Source organism: Schistocerca gregaria, chromosome 5, assembly GCF_023897955.1.
Source record: "Schistocerca gregaria isolate iqSchGreg1 chromosome 5, iqSchGreg1.2, whole genome shotgun sequence".
Taxonomy (NCBI): Eukaryota; Metazoa; Arthropoda; class Insecta; order Orthoptera; family Acrididae; genus Schistocerca; species Schistocerca gregaria.
In genome coordinates, this window is record NC_064924.1 from 292966801 (window position 1) to 292991679 (window position 24879).

The window sequence follows — 24879 nt, forward strand, 5'->3', positions numbered from 1 at the left end:
TATCCACTTGGAAAACAGCCCCTGAAATGTTATTCATGACAACAGTTTGAATCATACGATCGACGACCAAACTAGCAGTCAGGGTGCGTTGGATAGCAACTGTGACATGAGTTGGGAAGACATACTGCAGCACACGACCGCGTGCACCAACAACCGTCCAAGAGTGGTCAACCGCGCTGGAGGAGGAACGGAACGCCTTACCCCAAGACTCACCTGCCAGCCTTGTGGCCAGCATGGGAACACATTACAGAGGATGCGTTGCCTTTCGTGGGGATCTCACACCATAAGTACCATGTCCCACCTTTTGTAGTGTCCAGGGGACCATCATTGTAATTATTGTCATTAGCTAAATGTGTAATTTTCAGAACGAGATTTTCACTCTGTAGCGGAGTATGCGCTGATATGAAGGCAAAGGTCCCGAGTTCGAGTCTCGGTCCGGCACAGTTTTTATCTGCCAGGATGTTTCAATGTGTAATTTTGTCTCACTGCGCATTTCTTTCAGTTACTTTCTGCACTATACAGGAGCAGTTCATCCCGTGTAGGTTCCAATTTTCGTCGAGCTATGTTACATGACCTTGGCACATCATGCGAAAGTTACTTTCGTCCTTAATTTTTGCACACCAGTGTATTTTATTGCTTTATTTCGTATCTTACTGATATTTTGTTGCATACGCGTCGTATCATACGACAGAATTTCAGACAATCGACTTAAAAAAATATACCACATCCATAATCATTTTCGTAATAAAAGATACGCATGATTTCATTATTACCTTATAAGTACGAAAGAAATCTACCTGTAACAAATATTGGGTGTATAATTGTCACTTCAATGCGATATAATAAATGTTTGTGTCACCTACAACATTAGTTCTTGTAGCATGACACGTCCCAAAACTGGTGAACTTATTCATATAAAAAAAGGCAATGTTTTAAAATAACCCCACCCCATGGATAAAATTGTACTGAGGCCGCATACGCCCATGGACCTCGAGTAATTTCTTCCCTAGGTATTAAAAAAAAAAAAAAAAAAAAAAAAGGAAAATCGACCACAGACAGATCAGCAGTGACAGAATATTCTTCTTAACCACACACCAAAACCCTCACGTTCGCTACTAATGTGCCACGCTGCGTTTTAATTACTTGGCTATAAAAACGCATTATCCGCATGTCAACGGATGTCTGTCGCAAACAATCTGCATATTAATAGCGGATAATTTCGTCGGCGAGGACGGCAACCACACGTGTAAACAGCGCCCGCTGACAGCTGAACAAACTCCGGATGTTTTATAAAATGTCGGCGGGACGGCCATTCCGCGCTCAAATTTATTCCCGTGACACAAAACGCCAACATAATGGAAATTTGGTTATTGTCCGGTGAGCGTGTACATAATGATAGCTAACCGCGTGCCCAAATTGCGACGCATTGCACCGATCTTTCAACGAGCTCTGCAATATTGCTTGACAAAGTAACAGTGCAGGAGAACAGCCTTCTCTCTCCAAAATTTTGATGGCTAGATGTTCGGCAGCTATTCACTATCGTAAATTTTAGCATCGACACCCAAATGAAACGCCTATACAAACGGTCTCTCTTTTGCATTCGTTGACAGAAGTGCTACAACACTATAGCCCAGCTAACCAATTACTCTCAAACTGTTCCATGTTTATCACTTGTAATTTCAACTGTAGCACTGCGAATGCAAGCTGATACATATAAAACTCCTAACCGTTCAATGCTTGAGCATTTTTAACAAAAAAAAAAAAAAAATGGTGCCAGTAAACGCCAGGGAATACGGTTTCAGTATGAAACATAAGACGAAAATCTATGACTGTATCCTGAGAAATGGAAATGTTGTGTCCGATTGCGATTCGATTTCGGATCTTCTGCTTATAGCAAGCAGTCGCCTTAATCGTGAGGAAATCTGAGAACGCCTTCCGGCCTGACTCAAGATTTTCACTGTCGTTCATATTTGTGCCTGTTACTACCGAAGGCTAACAGAGGTTCTCCTACGGAACATGCGGGAATGGCACCTCTAGGAAACGGATACCCTTAATTTTCCCTGCTATAGAGACATATACCAATTCAATTAAATTCGTTGAAATGAATTCAATTAAATTTTAGTTTTTCACCACATCCACTCACATTACAGGTTCACAATTTCCCTTTCATTTCTCGTTGTTGGATTTCATTGGTTTGTGTCCTGGAGATTCCATCAAATTAACTTCAGTGACTTCAATACAATAGGGATGAAGACATTTATTAATAAACCACCTGCGTCCATCGGTGTTACTCACAGTAAAAGTTATTTATAAAGAAATGTGAATGCCCGAACTCACTATCCACTCATATGCGCCATCACATAAGTAATAGAGATATTGAGGCACGAGGCACTTGCGGCCCATCAAAACGCGCTTGTCATCGGAAAAAATTCTTCAGATTTTGAGGCGATGGGAGAAGCTGACAGAATACATGTCGCTCACAACTCACTCTTTTACTTAAGGAAAAAACTAATCTCTACACGAAACTTAATACAATCATTTCGTAGTTGACTTTAATGGTTGACTTTTTAGTCATGTTATCCATCCCACTGGAACAGCTCATCCTCTTTTTTTTTCTTTTTTTTTTTAGTAAAAGGCGACTTTCGTGTTAATTCAGGGTATCTCCACTCCGAAGTTCATCCAGGAGTAACAAACACATTAACTGGACGAAGAAAGAAAATAAGCAATTCCTAGTTCGGTACAGCACAAATTGTACGTGCAACGACATCATCTGCTGTCACGTGTGAGCGTCTTTCCAGTGGATACGCTCGCATATCATAATCAAGTCGAGCCTCACTTAACGGCTACCACGTTCTACATGTAAAGCCATGTCCTCTCTCTGCCGTACAGCATTTGATTGACACCGTTGTTGTGAGCCTTCACGCGTCTCAGAAGCTATAAGATACGCCTCATGCTCAGCAGCTTGTATGAAAGATTGTAAAAGCATTGTGTTCATTACGTTTAATCGTACCGCATAGGCCATATTAAACAATAAAAGCATTTTCACAGAAAACGATACCAGTTCAAAAGTTAAAGCTTTTTGTAAGCGTACTTATTGTTCCATAGTTCGTGTTATACTCTTCAGACGAGTAAAATATCTTGTATTACACACCTCTAAAAGAAGTCTGTGTTAATTCAGGGTATAAGCTAATTTCATTCTAAATCCGTCGAGACGTTTCAGCGTGAAGGAGTAAAAAACACGCTTCCACGCAAACTTTCGCATTTATAGTATATATAGGATTTATTCCCGACAGATAAATTCCCTCTGCTTAAACTCCCAATGGTCAGGTGATCAGTCATAGGGGGAGAGAGAGAGAGAGAGAGATATTCAACTTCTCCCAAAGCTGTTACCGTTATATGAAGCAAGGCAATAATTATTTGTGTGTGTGTGTGTGTGTGTGTGTGTGTGTGTGTGTGTGTGTGTGTGTGTGTGTGTGTAATACGTGTATATTCAGGAGCGATGTAAGACCTAAAATGGAACAACGACTTAAAACTATATGTAGGAAGAGGAGATGGCAAAGTCAAGATTCGTTGGATGAATCTTAACGAAACACGTCACATTCAAACCTCTCCTTTCGTCCCCATGTTTGTCTAGCTTGGTCAAGTCTCTTCATCTCCGCATAAGCACTGCAAGCTACATCCATTTGAACCTGTTTACTGTAGACACGCCCTGTTCTTTCTGTACAGTTTTAACCCCGGCACGTCCCTCTATTACCAAATTAACAGTGCCTCGATGTCGCAGGATGTGTTCTATCAACAGATTCTTCCTTCAGTCAAGTTGTGCGTTCGGTTTATTTTCTCACCGGTTCGATTCAGTACCGCTTCATAAGTTACCCGGTCTATGTAACAATCTGCATTGTTCTATTGAAAAACATTTTAAAACTTTCTATTCTCTTCTTGTCTGTAGTGTTTCTCGTATCTTTCACTTCTATATAACTATTATACTTCAGACAGACGCCTTCGGAAAGGACTTTCAGACACTTCAGTTTAATTACAAGTTTACAAAATTCTCTTTTAGAAAAACTCTTCCCTCGCTGTTATCAGTCTACGTACATTCAATATCTTTACTGCTTCGGCCATCGTCAGTTATTTGGCAACTTAAATAGCAGGTGTCACGCACTAATTTTAGTGTCTCATTTCGTAATCTAATTCCGTCATCATCGTCTGTTTTTACTCTGGAACATTCCGTTATCCTTGTTTTTTTTTATGTTCATCTTATAGCCTATTTTCAATCCACTATAAAATGTATTCTGTTCAAGTTGTAGATAAGCTCTTGCACCCTGTATTTTATTTCTCATAGCTTCAGAATTTCAAACAGTGCAATCTAGTCAAAAATGTCAAAAGCTCTCTCTAAATTTACAGGTGTTATAAAAGCAGGTTTACATTTCTTCGGTCTATCTTCTAAGATAACTCGTTGAGTCAGTATCGCCGCATGCATTCTTCCATTTCTCTGGAAATTATGCGTGCGGAACGATTTGAAGTGGAATGATCATATAAAATTAATTTTTGGTAAGGCGGATACCAGATTGAGACTGATTGGGGGAGCCCTTAGAAAATGTAGTCCATCTACAAAGGAGGTGGCTTACAAAACACTCGTTCGACCTATACCTGAGTATTGCTCATCAGTGTGGTATCCGTACCAGATCGGGTTGTCGGAGGAGATAGGGAAGATCCTAAGAAGAGCGGCGCGTTTCGTCGCAGGGTTATTTGGTAAGCGTGATAGCGTTATTGAGATGCTTAGCAAACTCAGGTGTTCTGCAACGCGATGTAGCTTGCTGTCCAGGTTTCGAGAGGGTGCGTTTCTGGATGAGGTATTGAATATTTTGCTTCCCCCTACTTATACCTCCGAGGAGATCACGAATGTAAAATTAGAGATTCGAGCGCGCACGGAGGCTTTGCGGCAGTCGTTCTTCCCGCGAACCATACGCAACTGGAACAGAAAATGGAGGTAATGACAGTGGTACGTAAAGTGCCCTCCGTCACACATCGTTGGGTGGCTTGCGGAGTATAAATGTAGATATAGATGTAGAAATTTAAACTGATTTTTCCCGATGTCGGTGTCTTTTAATCTTCCTATTCGCCGGCAAACAATGCGTTTTAATATTTTGCAACCATGACTAATTGAACTGAGGTTTTGCTAATATCACACCAATCAGTATCTGCCATCTTTGGAAATCGTAACAACAGAAGCCGCTTAATGCCCTCTTCTCAAGAAGCAGATCCACTAAATGTGCGTAACGCTATAGCGGTTTTAGACGCTGTTGCCGCGCATGCTTTCTGTCAGTTTGTGGTAACGTAACAGAGAAATCTGTAATTGAGTAAAGAGACGAGAGTAGTCGTGGCGAAAGGCAACAAAATGCTGCGCGGAAGGGCGGCGGCCCGGATGGAGCCTGGAGGGTGGCGGGGGGGGGGGGGGGGGGGGGGGCGGTACCTGGATGCAGCCAGCCACCGCCTTCTCAATTAGCGGCCCTAATGAAGGCTGCCGCAGTGCATAACGACTCCTCGCCGGCAGCCAAACCACTTCCCGTCGTCGCGCAGACGCCCTGCCCTATGATGGCAACAACTGCGCCTTCTAAATCTCTACAAGGTGGTTCAAAAGATAGCGCACAAAATGAAGTGGTAGAAGATGTGGGGGTCCACCTCGCTTGCCTACCGCTTCAGTTGATAAATGAGACCCAGTGAAGGTAATGACATACCTTGTGGTCTTTGCAGAATCGAACTCGGTCCGATTTGCAGTAATGAGGGCCCCTCCAAAAGAAGTGCACACTATTTTTGTAAAAATACAGTTTTCATTCTGCGTGTGTGGAAGGCTTACAGTGTGTAGATACATCCTTCCCGCTTGTTTTCAAACTTAGTTCGACCTGTTACCGTGAGTGGCGCCGCCACGGCATGTCTTCAAGATGGCTGCTACACTTGACGTTCGTCAGAAGCAACGTGCTGTCATATAATTCCTGTGCTGTGAAAACGAGTCAGTGGGAAACATCCACAAGAGGTTGAAAAAGGTGTATCGAGTCGCTGCTGTCGATCGGAGTACAGTTAGTCAGTGGGCAAGCAGATTACGTGATGAAAGCGGGCACGGCAATATTGAGGATTGTTCTCGCAGCGGCAGGCCTCGTACTGCACAGACTCCAGACAATGTGCAGAGTGTTAACGAATTGGTGACTGCTGACAGACGCATATATGACGGCACTGAAGAAACTTCAAGCTCGACTGAGTCGTGTTCGACCACATCGGCAAAAGCAGAAAGTTTCGCTGTTGCACGACAATGCACGGCCACATGTCAGTCAAAAAACCATGGAAGCGATTACAAAACTCGGATGGACAACACTGAAACACCCGCCTTACAGTCCTGACCTGGCTCCATGTGACTATCATCTCTTTGGGAAACTGAAAGACTCTTCGTGGACACAAGGTTTGAAGATGATGACTCCTTTGCGCACGCTGCCAAACAGTGGCTCCAACAGATTGGTCCAGAATTTTACCGTGCGGGTGTACAGGTGCTGGTTCCAAGATGGCTTAAGGCAGTTGAGAGGGATGGAAATTATGTGGAGAAATGATAATATTGTTCCTAAAGGGTGTATCTACACACTGTAAAACTTCCAAACATGTAGAATAAAAGATGGATTTAAAAAAAAAACGTGCATTTCTTTTGGAGTTACCCTCAAGATGGATTAAAAAAAATTGTGCATTTCTTTTGGAGTTACCATCGTACTTTTGAACATTGATTAACCGAAGCTAATCATGGGAATGGAGGTGAACTCAAAGGGCAGTTCTACAGTCATAAACAAAGGGTAAAGCCCAAATTCGACTCTTTAATTGCTATTCAGTCCGAATTTAAGATTGACGAGGCAACGGAAAAAGAGTATGATGTACTGAAATCTGGGGAAAGAGTGCACTAGTGTTCAATATCAAGTATACATTGAAATGGCAAGGAGCTAGGATGTGGAATCGGTAACGTGCTGAGCGTAAAGAAAACAATCATTTGAACATATTTATCTTCCACAGCAACAGGGGCCTAGTTTAACACCAACAATCACGAACCATTATGTTCACGGGAATAACCCAAATAAAAATAAACTGATTTCAGTTCTTTTAATACTTCAGAGAACTTTTTTTTTTCTTACTAAAAAGCAAACACTTTTTGAACTCCATAAATATCAGAAATCCGTCCCTGAGACTCTTACTGGGTCTAACAATAATTCTGATTAATTGCAAAACATAAAAGATCATAGGGTACATACATTTTAAGAACACATCGATTATTCAACGCAAGTAAACGGCTTGAACTCGGGCTGTTCCCCGAACTGTTGCTCGATTCAGGTCAGATTCTAGATCCCACACGCATGAAAGACATCAGATTTACTTAACATATAAACGACAAATAGCATGAAAGCCGGAAACCTTGACAGGGAAAATGGGGGCTGACAGCTGAGTCCAATAGCCCTGCAAGTACTTGTGGTACAGTAGGATGTAGATAATAAAATAAATTACGACAGACACACATGGACCTTTTAATCTTAATTGATACTGGAAAATATTACAGAGACCAAAACTTGGAGAGGAGGTCCAGGTAACGGCGAATCTTTATAGATTAGAGTCAACTGACACTAAACTTTTTTTAAAAAAAATACCTAAATCTAGAAAATGTACGCACCATAGAGCAGTTAATGACAAATCTTTGGTTCAAATGGCTCTGAGCACTATGGGACTTAACATCTGAAGTCATCAGTCCCCTAGAACTTAGAACTACTTAAACCTTACTAACCTAAGGACATCACACATATCCATTCCCGAGGAAGGATTCGAACCCGCGACCGTAGCGGTCACTCGGTTCCAGACGGAAGGGCCTAGAACTGCTCGGCCACATCGGACGGCGACAAACCTTTCTAGATCAAGGTTAACAGACCATTTTTAAAAGAAATTAAATATAACCAAACCTAGGAAACACACGTGCCAGTAGCTTAAGTAAAAGCGCGTCGAGAACAGGTACTCCCAAATAGCAGAAAGTAAAGTGGAAGCCCTCTTAAAATCTTTTTACCGGGATTTCGGCCAAAACAATGGTTAACAGTATAAGCCTTTCAGCTTACGGCGAGAACATCAAACGAAATTCAGTAGCAAACGCATAGGATTTTTCTCGAATAGCAGCGGATACTTTACCACACCCAAGAAATGGTACTGTCGGCTATTCTTGCGTCAGGCCAAGGAAAATTAAGGACAGTATATGTGGCAATGTCCACCGACCAAGGCAGCAGGAAACAGGCCTAGTCGAAATCCAGAGTAAGGCCTGATGTCGCACAAGCAGAGGGAGGCTGCGACTCTCCAGTAGGTTTAATCGCGCTCCGCAAACTAAACATCCGCCATCCAAACACGCTGAATGGACCGTCACGGCTAGAGAGCTCAGGCTGCGATCCAGAGAGATTCCTTCCGAGACAGTCAACCCCTCAGAACACGGACAGCTACTAACAATAAAAGTTGTTCGCGTACTTAAATCCCGCTCCAGGCGCTGAGAGGATGCCAAGTAAACCGTAGCTAGATAACTTAATCCAAAGACGCACTGCAAGCAAAGGTATCAATACAAGCGTCATAGGCTGTAGCATGTCACTCTGTTGTGTTGACAGCGGCCGGCGGTTGTCCACGACGTCTCCTGTGATGCACACGGGTGCTACATGTTGACCACCCCAGGACACCGACAAAAGTGAGGCTGCTAGGTCCTGTAGTAGTTAATTGTAACAAACTGTGAGGGCCAAAGAACCAATTGCTCAATAAATAACCCGTCATATTTCCCATATAAAATGTCACACCTGCACAAATCAATGTGTGTTGTAAGACGATAGTTAGTCGGTTCTTACGATATAGTCAGTATTTCATCTTGTGTGTTAATATTTCTCACAATCACTATTTATACTATACAATCTGCAATATCTAACGAGACCTTCGTTCTGGTTTCTAGTGTAGCAGTAGTAAGTATGTAAGGAAGTAAGTAATTCCTGACCTAGCCATCGACAATTCCAGATCTTCGCTTGTTTCGGCACAGTTTTCTGGTGTTGTGGCTTTCCTATATACATAATCGTTTCAACGTTAGCCATCAAATTATCTTCATACGTAACAATAACTTTCAACAGCATCTTCTACAGACGGTCGTATTCGCCTCTGGACTTTGCTGGGTGTCAGAGTTTGAAGACAGCTGTGTAGAGAGCTTGTCAAAGAAGCACGAGTTGCGTGCCGTGGTCAATGCTAAGAGCAAAAATAAACATTTGCTAACCTGAAAGCTTCAAGCGAAAATCCTGTTACCCAGATCACTGCAACTTTTTGAAGTTACTGTGTGTCGAGGTAAGTAGTTGCAGAATATAAAATTGTAAAGGCTTTCTTCTACCACTTCATGTCGTATTGCCTATTTGTTTCTGTCTCGGGATCTTCGACCGACGGTTGTTTAATGACTTTCTGAGGTTACGCCAGCACGAGCTATAAAGGTTTATCCTCCAGTCCTGGTGGCGGACTGCAGGCGAGTTCGCGGTCAGAGTTCTATGATTGACGTTGACGCCCCGCACAGATACAAGTTTTAATAAGTGACATTTAACGTAGTAAGTTCTAAGTTTTGATCTAAGATATCAGTGGCCGAAACGATGGTTCAAAGCAATTCATACACACTTCAAAAAAGTTTTGCATCCCTCCGGGGCCCTGAACTCCTTAAGATGGATGTTGACTATGGATATGGTATCACAGACACAGTCCCTTTGACTGTTCAGAAATGTCACTAAACCCGCACAAAGATGTAAACAACCATGCATGAGCAGCGCCTATTAGACGGAGGGCGTCCGACAGCCGATCAGTTCCAGTCATTTCACCAGAAAGGAGGTACACGGCTCATGTTGTCTGTATTTCAACCATGCCTAGATGGCCAAATCCGCGGTTCGATCGTGTCCCCATTGTTGCTTTGTGCCAGGAAGAGCTCTCAACAAGGGAAATGTCCAGGCATCTCGGATGATGTTGTTCGGACATGGAGGAGATTCAGAGAGACAGGAACTGTCGACGACATACCTATCCCAGGACTCCTAGGGGCTACTACTGCAGTGAATGACCGCTACCCACGGATTATGGATTGGAGGAACCCTGACACCTACGCCGCTATGTTGAATAATGCTTTTTCTGCAGCCATAGGAATTCGTGTTACGACTCAAACTGTGCGCAGTAGGCTGCCTGATGCGCAACTTCACTCGCGATGTCCATGGTGAGGTTCATCTTTGGAACCACGACACAATGCAGCGGGATACAGATGGGCCCAACAACATGGCGAAAGGACCGCTCAGGATTGGCATCACTTTCTCTTCACCGATGAGTGTCGCATATGCCTTCAACCAGACAACCGTCGGAGACGTGTTTGGAGGCAACCCGGTCAGGCTGAACGCCTTAGACACACTGTCCAGCGAGTGCAGCAAGGTTGATGTTCCCTGCTGTTTTGGGGTAGCATTATGTGGGGCCGACGTACGCCGCTGGTGGTCATGGAAGGCGCCCGTAACGGCTGTACGGTACGTGAATGCCATCCTCCGACCGATAGTGCAACCATATCGGCAGTATATTGCCGAGACATTAGTCATCATGGACGACAGTTCGCGCCCCCATCGTGCACGTCTTGTGAATGACTTCCTTCGGGATAACGACATCGCTCGAGTAGTGGGCAGCATGTTCTCCAGACATGAACCTTATCGAACATGCCTGGGATAGATTGAAAATGGCTGTTTATGGACGACGCGACCCATCAACCACTCTGAGGATCTACGTTGAATCGTCGTTCACGAGTGGGACAATCTTGGCCAACAGTGCTTTGATGAACTTTTGGATAGTATGCCACGACGAATACACGCATGTATCAATGCAAGAGGACGTGCTACTTGATATTAGAAGTACCGGTGTGTATACAGCAGTCTGGACCACTACCTCTGAAAGTCTCGCTGTATGGTGGAACAACATGCACTGTGTGGTTTTCATGAGCAATAAAAAGGGCGGAAATGATGTTTACATTGATGTCCATTCCAATTTATCTGTACAGGTTTCGGAACTCTCGGAACCGAGCTGATGCAAATCTGTTTTTGATGTGTGTGTATATATCAAGCTATTGTCACGTCTGACTATTTCACCGCATTAACAGGGCATCCCTCGCTGAGAGAAGTTTGATAGCGTTAAAATTATAGCTTGATTTGAGGAAGAAGTTTCTGAGTATGAAAGCCGATGTAAAGTAATCATGGATAGCGCTGGGAGAAAACCGGAAAAGAGGAGAATCGAAACGTTTCAGTTGAGGCGTTACAGAAGGATGCTAAAGGGACAGACACGGAATTAGCCGTTTCTTTGGAGCATCATTGAAGAAGAAATAGATGCAAAACACTGACTAGAAGACGGAACAGGATGCGTTAAGGCATCAGGTAATAACTTCCAGTCTACTAGAGAGAGGCATAGTGGGCAGAATGTAAAGGGGGAGGGAGTGATTTGAATATATCCAGCAACTAATCGAGGGCGTTGCGTGAATGCGCTATTCTGAAATGAAAGGTTTGGGATAGGAGAAAAAGTCGTATCAGGCATCAATCCAGTGAAGGTATGACGAAAAACGTTTTTAAAAAACAGCACTGGTTTTCTTTTCGCTACAAATTCTGGAATCTAGTTTCAATACTGGTACGACAATTTCGTGGTCGAGGGGAGGCGTCGTTGACTAGTAATCAAAATATGCTATGTGCCGGATTCGAACCCAGTCATTACTTGGGTTCTGAATCAAGATTGGCGGCCGAAGGCTTCCGGCATAAGCAGTCGCCCTCTTCTGCAAACAGCCTTGTCAGAGAGGACGTAGGAGGAGACAGACGCCAAGGATACAATCTTGTCCTTGGTGTGGGAAACTGCTGTTCAACGGACGAAGAATCAGCATTGATGCACGAGAATGCAGAAGGAAATGGAAACAGCTGTATTAAAGACGCTTAATGTGTACCCAGATGACAAGTGGCCTGTAATTGTAAAAGTGTCATGATGATCTTTCCATTGGCAAAAGATTTCTGATTAGTCCTCTATTAGGATCTCGAGATAGTACTATCAAGGAAGAGGTGACCATGAGAAAAAAAATGGAGGAAACAACGAAGGGATAACATTCTACGAGTCAGAGCATGGAATGTTAGAAGTCTGAACGTAGTGGGAAAGTTAGAAAATCAGAAAAGAAAATGCAATACGAGTCAGTGAAGTGACATGGAAAGAAGACAAATATAGGATAATATCAAGAGCAGCAGAAAATGATATAGCGGTTGTAGGATTCGTTATGTATAGTAAAGTAGGGCAGAGATTGAGCTACTGAGAACACTTCAGTGACAGGGTTGTTCTCATCGGATTCGACAGCAAACCAACACCGACAACGATAGTTCAGACGTCGCTATGAGAGGATGAGGAGACAGAGAAAGTATATATATGTGTGTGTGTGTGTGTGTGTGTGTGTGTGTGTGTGTGTGTGTGAGAGTAATTAAGTATGTAAAGGAAGATGAAATCTAAGAGTCATGGAGGACTGGAATGTAGTAGAAGAGGTTACAAGAGAATATGGACTTGGGACAAGGAATGAGAGAGTAGAAAGATTAATTGCGTTCAACAATAAATTTCAGCTGGTCTCTGCGAATATTCTGTTAAAGAGTCACTAGAGGAGGAGATTTACTTGGAAAATATCCGGAGTCACGGGACGATTCCAGGTGGATTACATCATGGTAAGACAAAGATATCGAAATCAAATATTGGATTGTAAGCGTACGCAGGTGCAGATATAGACTCAGAGCCAAATTTAGTAATAATGAAAAGTGTGCTATAGTTTAAGAGACTCATCCGGAAGAGTCATTATGAAAGGAAGTGGGATTTAAAAGACGCGTTTGAAGTTCGCTAAGGATTCGGATACTACGATAATGAATGGCAGAGTAGATAATTTAGTTGAAGTGGATTGGATATGTTTAAAAAGGGTGAACTTGGCGTTAACCGCAGCTGTTTTACATGCACAGGAAATTCAGCACCGTCTGCACTGCGCACACTGTTCGAGCGATGTTATATTGCTCTATTCTGCGAAGCGAGTTTGCCAGATGAACACGAAACGCTTTTCTAGTTGGCGTATCTATGTTCTAGTAAGTGTACTTCGCGTGCGCTGTGCAAACGTTCGTGTCCACACCAGAGGTGCAATCTATGGTTCTCACGCAGCCCTGTGAAAATTGGCGAATAACGCTATCAGCTGAATCAGCGGGTGCAGAACTGGGGAATGTCCTCTGCACGGAATGGTTACTGCAGAGCGACGAAATCTGGATGAATCAGAAAGTTGATAAACCAACAATACGAAGATCAGGACTTATGATTCCCATTTTAATGTCAATTTAGGTTTTAAAACTGTAACAACTAAATTGCGACATTAATATTATACTCATGCAATGTAGTGTGTTCCGAGCCTCCTCTCCATTACTGTATGAAACAGATTCACGAACGTCATAAATATCTTTAATTATTTTTAAATCAAGTGAACTTTTTTATAGTGACAAGCCACAATGAGTGAGAAAAAAGGTGACTCATTGACGAAAATGTGGCTCTCTGAAAGAATAATTTTTGGCCTAAGTAGTATGATCCAGGTTTCGATTTTCGGATACGAACACATTTACTTGTGTGTTGCAACATGAAGCCAGTGCGTCAAATATTTGTTGTCATCCTGGGCGGTGGCTTATGCATGCGGAAAGATTCTCTCTCTGACAGTGAAGATCCACCCTAGATATTTCGAAACCCGAATTCTTGTATAAACTCCTACTTGCTATAACCAATCCATCTTGTGTAATTTTTATCGAACGCTCATTATCTGCTAACTCATGACGTATTGTTATGATCAAAAATGGTTCAAATGGCTCTAAGCACTGTGGGACTTCTGAGGTCATCAATCCCCTAGGGTTTAGAATTACGTATACCTCACTAAAATAAGGACAGCACACACATCCATGCCCGAGGCAGGATTCGAACCTGCGACCGTAGCAGAAGCGCGGTTTCGGACAGAAGAGCCTAGAACAGCTCGGCCACAGCGGCCGGCGCTGTTATGATCACTAGACGCAAGCCTAGAGTACACTGCACAGATATCATGTTGCCCAGAGTCTGGAACCGAGCGACCGCTACGGTCGGAGGTTCGAATCCTGCCTCGGGCATGGATGTGTGTGATGTCCTTAGGTTATTTAGGTTTAAGCAGTTCTAAGTTCTAGGGAACTGATGACCTCAGAAGTTAAGTCCCATAGTGCTCAGAGCCATTTGAACCATTTTTGTTGCCCAGACACAGTCTCTCTATGTGGCGAAAAGTGGCAGATGACCCTAAATAACGAAAAGTGCGATGTCATCCACGAGACTACGTAAATGAACCCGTCAGTTATCGGTTACACGAAAAATGGCACAAATCTAAAGACTGTATATGCGATTAAATACCCAGGAATTACAGTGACGGACAACTTACATTGGAACGATGACATAGATAACGTTGTGGGTAAGGCATAATACTTATAAAGGGCAGCATGTCTGCTAAAGAAATAGCTTACACTACACGTGTCTGTCCTCTTCTGGAGTACTGCAACACGGAATGGGCTCGTGATGAGATATGACAGACGAAGTGCATCGAAGAAGTTCACAGAAATACAGTTCATTTTGCACTATCTCGAAATAAGAGATACACAAGTTGGGATGGCAATCATTAAGACGTGTTTTTCTGTGTGGCAAGACCTTTTTACAAAATTTCAGTCACCAGCTTTCTTCTTCGAATGCAAAAATATCCTGTTGACAACTACCTATATAATGAGAAATGAGCATCGTAGTAAAATTAGTCAGATCTCACACGGTAAAATTCAAGTGTTAGTTTTTCCCGTGCGCTGTCAGAGAATGGAACGATAGAGAAATAGTGTGGCATTGGTTCGAATTCTCTACCAGGCACTAAGTGTGAATTGTAAAGTAGTCATGAAGATGGAGATGTAAACATTCTTGCGTCGTACACGGGACACCACATGGGACAACCTTTTCTGTTTATTTTGACCACGCAGTTTAAATTAAGTAACATATATCTATCTCGTAATATGGTCATCGGTTTTCCTTGAGCAGAAAGTAAATATTGGGAGGCGAAATTTGATTCACGCCTTTTATGTCTTCACACCGAAACTGAAGTTTTACTGAATTCCTAAGTTTCTGAAATACAGGGGCCAGAGTTGTTTACATTCGTGTGACTTAATTTCTCGTTTGCTTCCTTGTGATAGCTAATAATTTCATCCCGTATCCTTCTGATTTGAAATTATCTTTAGGGAAGGAATTAATAGGGAGAGGGATGAGAGAAAAATTATTTTCTTAGTGACGAACAAGCGTTGATCTACGCTGTTTGTATACATTATGATATACTAGGAAATGTGTTAGTTATGAAACCGCTAAAGTCTTGAGCAAAGAAATCCAATTATTAGAATTCAGTCGCGCTTTCGTTAAATTTAATATGTAAAATCGTTAGAAGATATTGCCTCAGATATCTGCGTCATTTCACGGCGTCCGGGAGAATGTGCAGAAGTATAATTTCCTGTGAGGAGATTTATGGAGTTTAATAACAAGGAAATCGAAGGAGTGAGCGTAATGTGGTGCCAGTAAATCTTGGGTGGGTTTATACTGGGACAGACGAGATCGTAAGTGAATTTTAAGTTAAGTATCAATCGCACTGGTTGGATAGCTGCCGGAATAGTGGCGTCTTCGAGCTTCATTTTCTTCCCATCTGCAACTCAAGTTAAGAAATCGAATGAAACTTTTCGCAGTTTATCACACGCCATCACTTACTTATTCGTGTTAGATTGTGGCTCACATCGTGGTGAGCTGAAGTTCAGTTTTTGCGAACTGACCATGTGGAGTGTTTAAGGATAGAAGTGTGACGAGTAGCTTCCAGAGCGAGGAGAGTTGTATGTGTTTTTATCGCGTTGTTACGAAGTTCTGAGTGAACAGCTGTGATTCAAACATTCGTCCTTCTCGAGTCAACACACAACCTTGATGGGCAATTTCTTCGATGTTATAACGTCCAAGGCCTCGCCTAAACTAATAAAACAGCAATGACGTTTATAATAATTCGAAACCAGTAACTTTCTTATGAGTTTTCAATTAATGGCTGTATTTGTGCATATACTTCCTGCTCAAATTGCCAAAAAGTCAGACATAGTTAGAGCTAAATTAAAAACAATGAATATAAATGGTTGGAGTCACTGGCGATAAAATCGATGACCATGCAGTGATTCAAAGTTTCAGCGGCAATTGTTCATAAATAACGAATCTGCCGTGCAATGAATATGCCGCGATTATCAAAACCAGTAAAAGTGAAAAATAATTACATGACCTGTTGAACAGAGTGAATAGTCTAATGATTATAGAATATAGACTGAGGGTAAACTGAAGAAATACGAAATATTAAGCAGCAGAAATAATATTAGCGATAAACTTATCAAAATTGGTGACCAAGAATAAGACAACGTGAAGGTATTCTGCTATGTTCGAAGCAAAATAACACATAATAGAGAAGCAAAGAGACATAAAAATCAAACTAGGACAGGCGGAGAAGGCATTCATGGCCAAAAGAACTCGACTAGTATCGAACATCCGTCTTAATTTTTTGAAGCCGGAAGTACTGAGAATGTTCGTTTGGATCACAACATTGCATGCAAAGGAATCGTAGACTGTGAGAAAGCAGAGAAAGAAGAGAATCGAATCGTCAGATATGTGCTGTAGATGGGTGTTGAAAGTTAGGCAGACTGATGAAAGTGATATAACATATGAATATATTTCGAGACGTCTTATTTTGCTATTTCTGTACCTTTCATCGGCGATATAGTTGGATTCTAGAGACTCTTGCACGCTTTGTCATACATCGCTACAGTCATTTTCATTCCATTCGTTGTCTATTAGAAATTATGAAAGACAAATCGGCCGCTTTGTAAACCCTATTTCTACGACAACCCACTCCTGCGATAGATCTTGTTTCGCCTTCACTTCAGCCATCATCATCATCATCATCATCATCATCATCATCATCATCATTTAAGAGTGATTATGCCTTTCAGCGTTCAGTCTGGAGCATAGCCCCCTTATAAAATTCCACCATGATCCCCTATTCAGTGCTAAGATTGGTGCCTCTTCTGAAGTTAAACCTATTACTTCAAAATCATTCTTAACCGAATCCAGGTACCTTCTCCTTGGTCTGCCCCGACTCCTCCTACCCTCTACTGCTGAACCCATGAGTCTCTTGGGCAACCTTGCTTCTCCCATGCGTGTAACATGACCCCACCATCTAAGCCTGTTCGCCCTGACTGCTACATCTATAGAGTTCATTCCCAGTTTTTATTTTTGATTTCCTCGTTGTGGACACCCTCCTGCCATTGTTCCCATCTACTAGTACCTGCAATCATCCTAGCTACTTTCATATCCGTAACCTCAACCTTGTTGATAAGGTAACCTGAATCCACCCAGCTTTCGCTCCCATACAACAAAGTTTGTCGAAAGATTGAACGGTGCACAGACAACTTAGTCTTGGTACTGACTTCCTTCTTGCAGAAGAGAGTAGATCGTAGCTGAGCGCTCACTGCATTAGCTTTGCTACACCTCACTTCCAGTTCTTTCACTATGTTGCCATCCTGTGAGAATATGCATCCTAAGTACTTGAAAATGTTCGCCTGTTCTAACTTTGTTCCTCCTATTTGGCACTAAATCCGTTTATATTTCTTTCCCACTGACATTATTTTCGTTTTGGAGATGCTAATCTTCATACCATAGTCCTTACATTTCTCATCTAGCTCTGAATTATTACTTTGCAAACTTTCAATCGAATTTGCCATCACAACTAAGTCATCCGCATATGCAAGACTGCTTATTTTGTGTTCACATATCTTGATCTCACCCAGCCAGTCTATAGTTTTCAACATATGATCCATAAATAATATGAACAACAGTGGAGACAGGTTGCAGCCTTGTCTTACCCCTGAAACTACTCTGAACCATGAACTCAATTTACCGTCAACTCTTAACTGCTGCTTGACTATCCATGTAAAGACCTTTAATTGCTTGCAAAAGTTTGCCTCCTACTCCATAAATTCGTAGAACAGACAATAACTTTCTCCTAGGAACCAGGTCATATGCCTTTTCTAGATCTATAAAGCATAGGTACAGTTCCCTGTTCCACTCATAACACTTCTCCATTATTTGCCGTAAGCTAAAGATCTGGTCCTGACAACCTCTAAGAGGCCTAAACCCACACTGATTTTCATCCAATTGGTCCTCAACTAATACTCGCACTTTCCTTTCAACAATACCTGAGAAGATTTTACCCACAACGCTGATTAAAGAGATACCTCTTTAGTTGTTACAATCTTTTCTGTTTCCATGTTTAAAGATTGGTGTGATTACTGCTTTTGTCCAGTCTGACGGAACCTGTCCCGACTCCCAGGCCATTTCAGTTATCCTAGGCCCGACGTTCCACTGTATTTGATGAGTTCCGACTTAATTTCATCCACCCCAGCTGCTTTATTGCACTGCAATCTATTGACCATTTTCTCCACTTCCTCAAATGTGATTTTATTTCCATCCTCATTCGGATCCCATTCTACCTCGAAATCTGAAACATTGCTGATCGTATTTACACCTACATTGAGCAACTCTTCAAAATATTCCCTCCATCTGCCCAAGGCATCCATAGGATTCACCAGCAGTTTTCCTGACCTGTCCAAAATACTTGTCATTTCCTTCTTACCTCCCTTTCGAAGACTGCTAATTACACTCCAGAATGGTTTTCCAGCAGCTTGACCCAAGGTCTCCAACCTGTTTCCAAACTCTTCCCAAGATTTCTTCTTGGATGCTGCAATTATCTGTTTGGCTTTGTTTCTTTCTTCAATATAGCTTTCTCTGTCTACCTGAGTTCTAGTATGTAGACACTTTTGATACGCCTTCTTTTTCCTTTTACAGGCTGCCTTGACTGTGTCATTCCACCAAGCTGTTTGCTTCGTCCTACTTTTACACACTACTGTTCCAAGACATTCTTTAGCCACTTCTAGTACTGTGTCCCCGTACCTTGTCCATTCCTTTTCCAATGACTGTAATTGACTACATTCAAGTATCTGGTACCTTTCTGAGATCGCTGTTACGTACTTGAGCCTGATTTCCTTATCCTGAAGTTTGTCCACTCTTATCCTCCTACATATGGACCTGTCCTCCTGCACTTTCGACCTCACAATCCCAATTTCACTGCAGATTAAATAATGTTCAGTGTCATCAAAGAATCCCCTGAATACACGTGTGTCCCTCACAGCCTTCCTGAATTCCTGATCTGTTATTATATAGTCAATGACAGATCTAGTTCCCCTGCCTTCCCAAGTATGCCGGTGAATTTTCTTACGTTTAAAAAAGGAATTTGTTATTACTAAGCCCATACTGGCACAGAAATCCAAGAGTTGTTTCCCGTTCCTGTTGGCCTCCATATCCTCTCCAAATTTACCCATAACCTTTCCATACCCTTGTGTTCGATTTCCAATCCTGGCATTAAAATCACCCATGAGCAGAACACTGTCCTTGTCCTTTACTCTAACAACTACATCAGTGAGTGTCTCATAAAAACTATCCATCTTATCTTGATCTGTCCCTTCACAATGCGAATATACTGACACAACCCTAATTTTCTTGCTAGACACTGTCAAATCTATCCACATCAGTCGTTCGTTTACATACCTTACTGCAACTGCGCTGGGTTCCATTTCTTTCCTGATGTAAATCCCTACACCCCATTGTGCTATTCCTGCTTTGACTCCTGACAGGTAGACCTTGTATTCTCCCACTTCCTCTTCTTTCTCACCCCTTACCCGAATGTCACTAACAGGTAAAACGTCCAGCCCCATCTTAATTGCAGCCTCTGCCAGCTCTACCTTCTTCCCATGGTAGCCCCCATTGATATTAATAGCTCCCCATCTCATTACCATTTGTTTCACTTCAGCATTAGCGCTTGTTGACTCGATTAATTAGAATAAATATTTATTCACGGTAAAGTTCAACCCGTCATCGTGAACGTAGTTATGTACAATGCATTCTGAGGTAACGTAATTTGCAAACGAATTAAAGAACCCATAGTTGAAGTGTCAAACTAAAACATTCCGATTATTCAGACTACAGCCTGCAATAATGAGAAAGCTAAGACAATGCCAACAGATAAGACACGTGTTACTGACGTAATGCATGCTAGCATTCAAAAACACGCACATTTACCTCTACTTACGTAGTAGTCGTAATTTTGTAATAGTGCCTAGTAAACGCTATTATATTGTGGTGCTTTTAGAATCAGCGAGGGGAGAAACACATGGAAAGCGCTGGGAAGGAGTGACTAGAACAGTGGTTGTCAAACTGCCGCCGGACTCAAAATATTCATGCAGCCCGCGGTTCTCAACCATATTTTGTGACAATACGCATCTAGCAACTAAAAGCCGAATCCAAAAGCGTTAACTAGTTAAGATTTTCTTAGGGGTGTAATTTTCCTGCTCATAGGAAAACAAAAATACTTACAGAAATAATAATGTTCCAAGATACGTTTAGTTTTAATTGACGTTGCTGAATTCGGCCGTGAGGTAAGTAAAATTGGCCACTTACCTCAAAGGATGAGGAGTTAGTAGTGCGGCGGCTGCAGAGGAGGAGACGTTTTATTGCTTGTCTTCCAGTGCTGACAACTCAGAGCGTGCGCGACTCGTACCGATCACAAGCAATGGTGTACTATAGGTTTTGACAAGAAAGTAACGTAGATTCGTGAATGTGCATCGTAGAGACAGTCATCCTAAAATGCGATACGTATTTTCGGCTATGAATATGAAATTAAATCGAGACTGTTGTATTACAGTGCAGCGAGTAGAAGGAAGATGACAATTACATCATTTTGTAAACGTCTGGGACCCTGTCCTTTTTTTTTTTTCCCTCCATCAGTCTACTGACTGGTTTTATGCGGCCCGCCACGAATTCCTTTCCTGTGCTAATCTCCTCATCTCAGAGTAGCACTTGCAACCTACGTCCTCAATTATTTGCTTGACGTATTCCAATCTCTGTCTTCCTCTACAGTTTTTGCCCTCTACAGCTCCCTCTAGTACCATGGAAGTCATTCCCTCATGTCTTAGCAGATGTCCTATCACCCTGTCCCTTCTCCTTATCTGTGTTTTCCACATACTCCTTTCCTCTCCGATTCTGCGTAGAACCTCCTCATTCCTTACCTTATCAGTCCACCTAATTTTCAACATTCGTCTATAGCACCACATCTCAAATGCTTCGATTTTCTTCTGTTCTGGTTTTCCCACAGTCCATGTTTCACTACCATACAATGCTGTACTCTAGACGTACATCCTCAGAAATTTCTTCCTCAAATTAAGGCCGGTATTTGATATTAATAGAGTTCTCTTGGCCAGAAATGCCTTTTTTGCCATAGCGAGTCTGCTTTTGATGTCCTCCTTGCTCCGTCCATTATTGGTTATTTTACTGCCTAGGTAGCAGAATTCCTTAACTTCATTAACTTCGTGACCATCAATCCTGATGTTAAGTTTCTCGCTGTTCTAATTTCTACTACTTCTCATTACCTTCGTCTTTCTCCGATTTACTCTCAAACAATACTGTGTACTCATTAGACTGTTCATTCCGTTCAACAGATCATTTAATTCTTCTTCACTTTCACTCAGGATAGCAATGTCATCAGCGAATCGTATCATTGATATCCTTTCACCTTCTATTTTAATTCCACTCCTGAACCTTTCTTTTATTTCCATCATTGCTTCCTCATTGTACAGATTAAAGAGTAGGGGCGAAAGGTTACAGCCTTGTCTTACACCCATCTTAATACGAGCACTTCGTTATTGATCGTCCACTCTTATTATTCGCTCTTGGTTGTTGTACATATTGTATATGACCCGTCTCTCCCTATACCTTACCCCTACTTTTTTCAGTATCTCGAACAGCTTGCACCATTTTATATTGTCGAACGCTTTTTCCAGGTGGACAAATCCTATCAACGTGTCTTGATTTTTCTTTAGCCTTGCTTCCATTATTAGCCGTAACGTCAGAATTGCCTCTCTCGTGCCTTTACTTTTCCTAAAGCCAAACTGATCGTCACCTAGAGCATTCTCAATTTTCATTTCCATTCTTCTCTATATTATTCTTGTAAGCAGCTTCGATGCATGAGCTGTTAAGCTGATTGTGCGATAATTCTCGCACTTGTCAGCTCTTGCCGTCTTCGGAATTGTGTGGATGATGCTTTTCTTATTTCATAGAGCATTTAAATATAGGTACAACTACTGTTATTAACCAACTGATTATTTACTCATTCAAACGACACACCACCACTTCGTCATGCAATTAGTCTCGCGAATTTCGGGTCGCTGAGGGTGGCAGCAATGTAAAAACAGAGAACAGTGGACTCGATGTGTTCCGAATAGTGCCGACTCTTAACGGTGAGTACTTCAGGGCTGGCAGAAAACTTATCGTTCAGTTACTGTACTCTCTGAGTCAGCCAGAACAAATACTGCTCATCTTTCATGCGACGCCGAGCGTCGACGGAAAGCGTCGGCCTATTTCCCACTACAAACAAAATTATTTTCAAAGCGTAATTGAACGTGTCTATTCGATAGAGCGGTCCCAATTAGTATAGTGTGGTATTGCATTTATCGGTAGCTATTACTATGGACAGTAAGATAACCAGGAGCGCAGCAGCGATTGAGTAGCGCTGCTGCACGGTCGTAGCAGGCAGTGTAGGCCAGGGCAGTGTTGTCGTTCCTGAAGTACTTGTTGTGCTTTGTGTTTTACTTTCCGTGTTAATACATACCGATGAAGCTAATATCAAAACGCTCTATCGAGTGCGAACGTAAAATTGCGCTTTTAAAATTCGGTTTGCTTGCAATTGGATACCAACCGACACTTTCCGTCGACAGTGAGCGTCGTATATGTGACGAGCATTACTTGCTTTGGCTGACTACAGTTACAAACTGCAAAAACGAAATTGCAAACGTCTGCCGAAACTTCCGAGAAAATGTAACCGATGAGTTTTTGGAAAGACACATAGTATATCTAGTTTACTGAAGGATCATAAAATACTAATTTAAGTACGTTACCATTTAACGATAAGATCAGTATATTTGCGTTCCTAGGGCCGTTCCACAACGTCAGTATTGCCTCTTCAACAAAACATTTTGACGATCACGGGACTGTATGATAGGGCGTGTGTTAAGACATCAAAGAATTACAGTCGTGCTACTTGAGGAAGCAGCAGAGACTAGAAACTGTAGGGAAAGATAGAGATTGATATATACAGGGTGTTACAAAAAGATACGGTCAAACTTTCAGGAATCATTCCTCACACACAAATAAAGAAAAGATGTTATGTGGACATGTGTCCGAAAACGCTTAATTTCCTTGTTAGAGCTCATTTTAGTTTCGTCAGTATGTACTGTACTTCCTCGATTCACCGCCAGTTGGCCCAATTGAAGGAAGGTAATGTTGACTTCGGTGCTTGTGTTGACATGCTACTCATTGCTCTACAGTACAGGCATTGTTGGTGATGTCTTGATTGGGCCCCATGTTCTTCCACCTACGCTAAATGGAGTACGTTAGCATGATTTCATACGGGATACTCTACCTGTGCTGCTAGAACATGTGCCTTTACATGTACGACACAACATTTGGTTCATGCACGATGGAGCTCCTGCACATTTCGTACGCTTCTCAACAACAGATTCGGTGACCGATGGATTCGTAGAGGCGGACCAATTCCATGGCCTCCACGCTCTCCTGACCTCAACCCTCTTGACTTTTATTTTGGGGGGGGCATTTTAAGGCTCTTGTCTACGCAACCCCGGTACCAAATGTAGAGACTCTTCGTGCTCGTATTGTGGACGGCTGTGATACAATACGCCATTCTCCAGGGCTGCACCAGCGCATCAGGGATTGCATGCGACGGAGGGTGGATGCATGTATCCTCGTTAACGGAGGACATTTTGATCATTTCCTGTAACAAAGTCTTTGAAGTCACGCTGGTACTTTCTGTTGCTGTGTGTTTCCATTCCATGATTAATGTGATTTGAAGAGAAGTAGTAAAATGAGCTCTAACATGGAAAGTAAGCGTTTCTGGACACATGCCACATAACATATTTTCTTTCTTTGCGTGCGAGGAATTTTTCCTGAAAGTTTGGCCGCACCTTTTTGTAACACCCTGTATGCAACTAACAGAGGACATGTGACGTAATTATTACTCTGAGATGAAAAGGTTTCCTCAGGAGAGAAAGTCGTAAGGGGCCGTATCAAATTACTTAGGAATCTGGGGACACCTCTTCTATACTCCGGGCAGCCACCGCGTACATTAGGGTGTCTAGCATGTCTCCAGTCTGGCCTAATCTGTCAGTCTTCCCTGCTCCTGTTATATGGGGCAGTCAAATGAAAACGAGACGGATGGAAAAGATTAATCGCCCTAACAGTTAATACAATTATCACATTGTGAAATAAGCCGGTCAATGTCTTCATGGCCAGATGTTTGCGGTTACCGATGGGATCACGATTGTAACCACCCCCGCACCCCTTCGTCTGAAACAAACCGACGGCCTCGAATGTCTTCCTTTAAGGCACCAAAAATAGGGAAATAGCATGGGAAGAGATAAGAGAATGCAAGGGTCCCCATCGCAGTTCCTGCAGTGTACGCCATACAACCTTGGAAACATGTGGGCCCATTTCGTTGGGAACCCCTTACATAGCGCCAGATTCTGCAAGAGAGGCGACTTGTACCGTGGAGTAGAGCACCGTTAAATTTCCAAG

At 42.4% G+C, this 24879-nt stretch overlaps 1 protein-coding gene across 13 annotated transcripts in view; it reads left to right on the forward strand.

The window, feature by feature from the left end:
* The window catches only part of LOC126271885 (dystroglycan 1), a 960129-nt gene that overhangs the window by 814939 nt on the left and 120311 nt on the right, over positions 1-24879 (forward strand). The window lies entirely within an intron of this gene.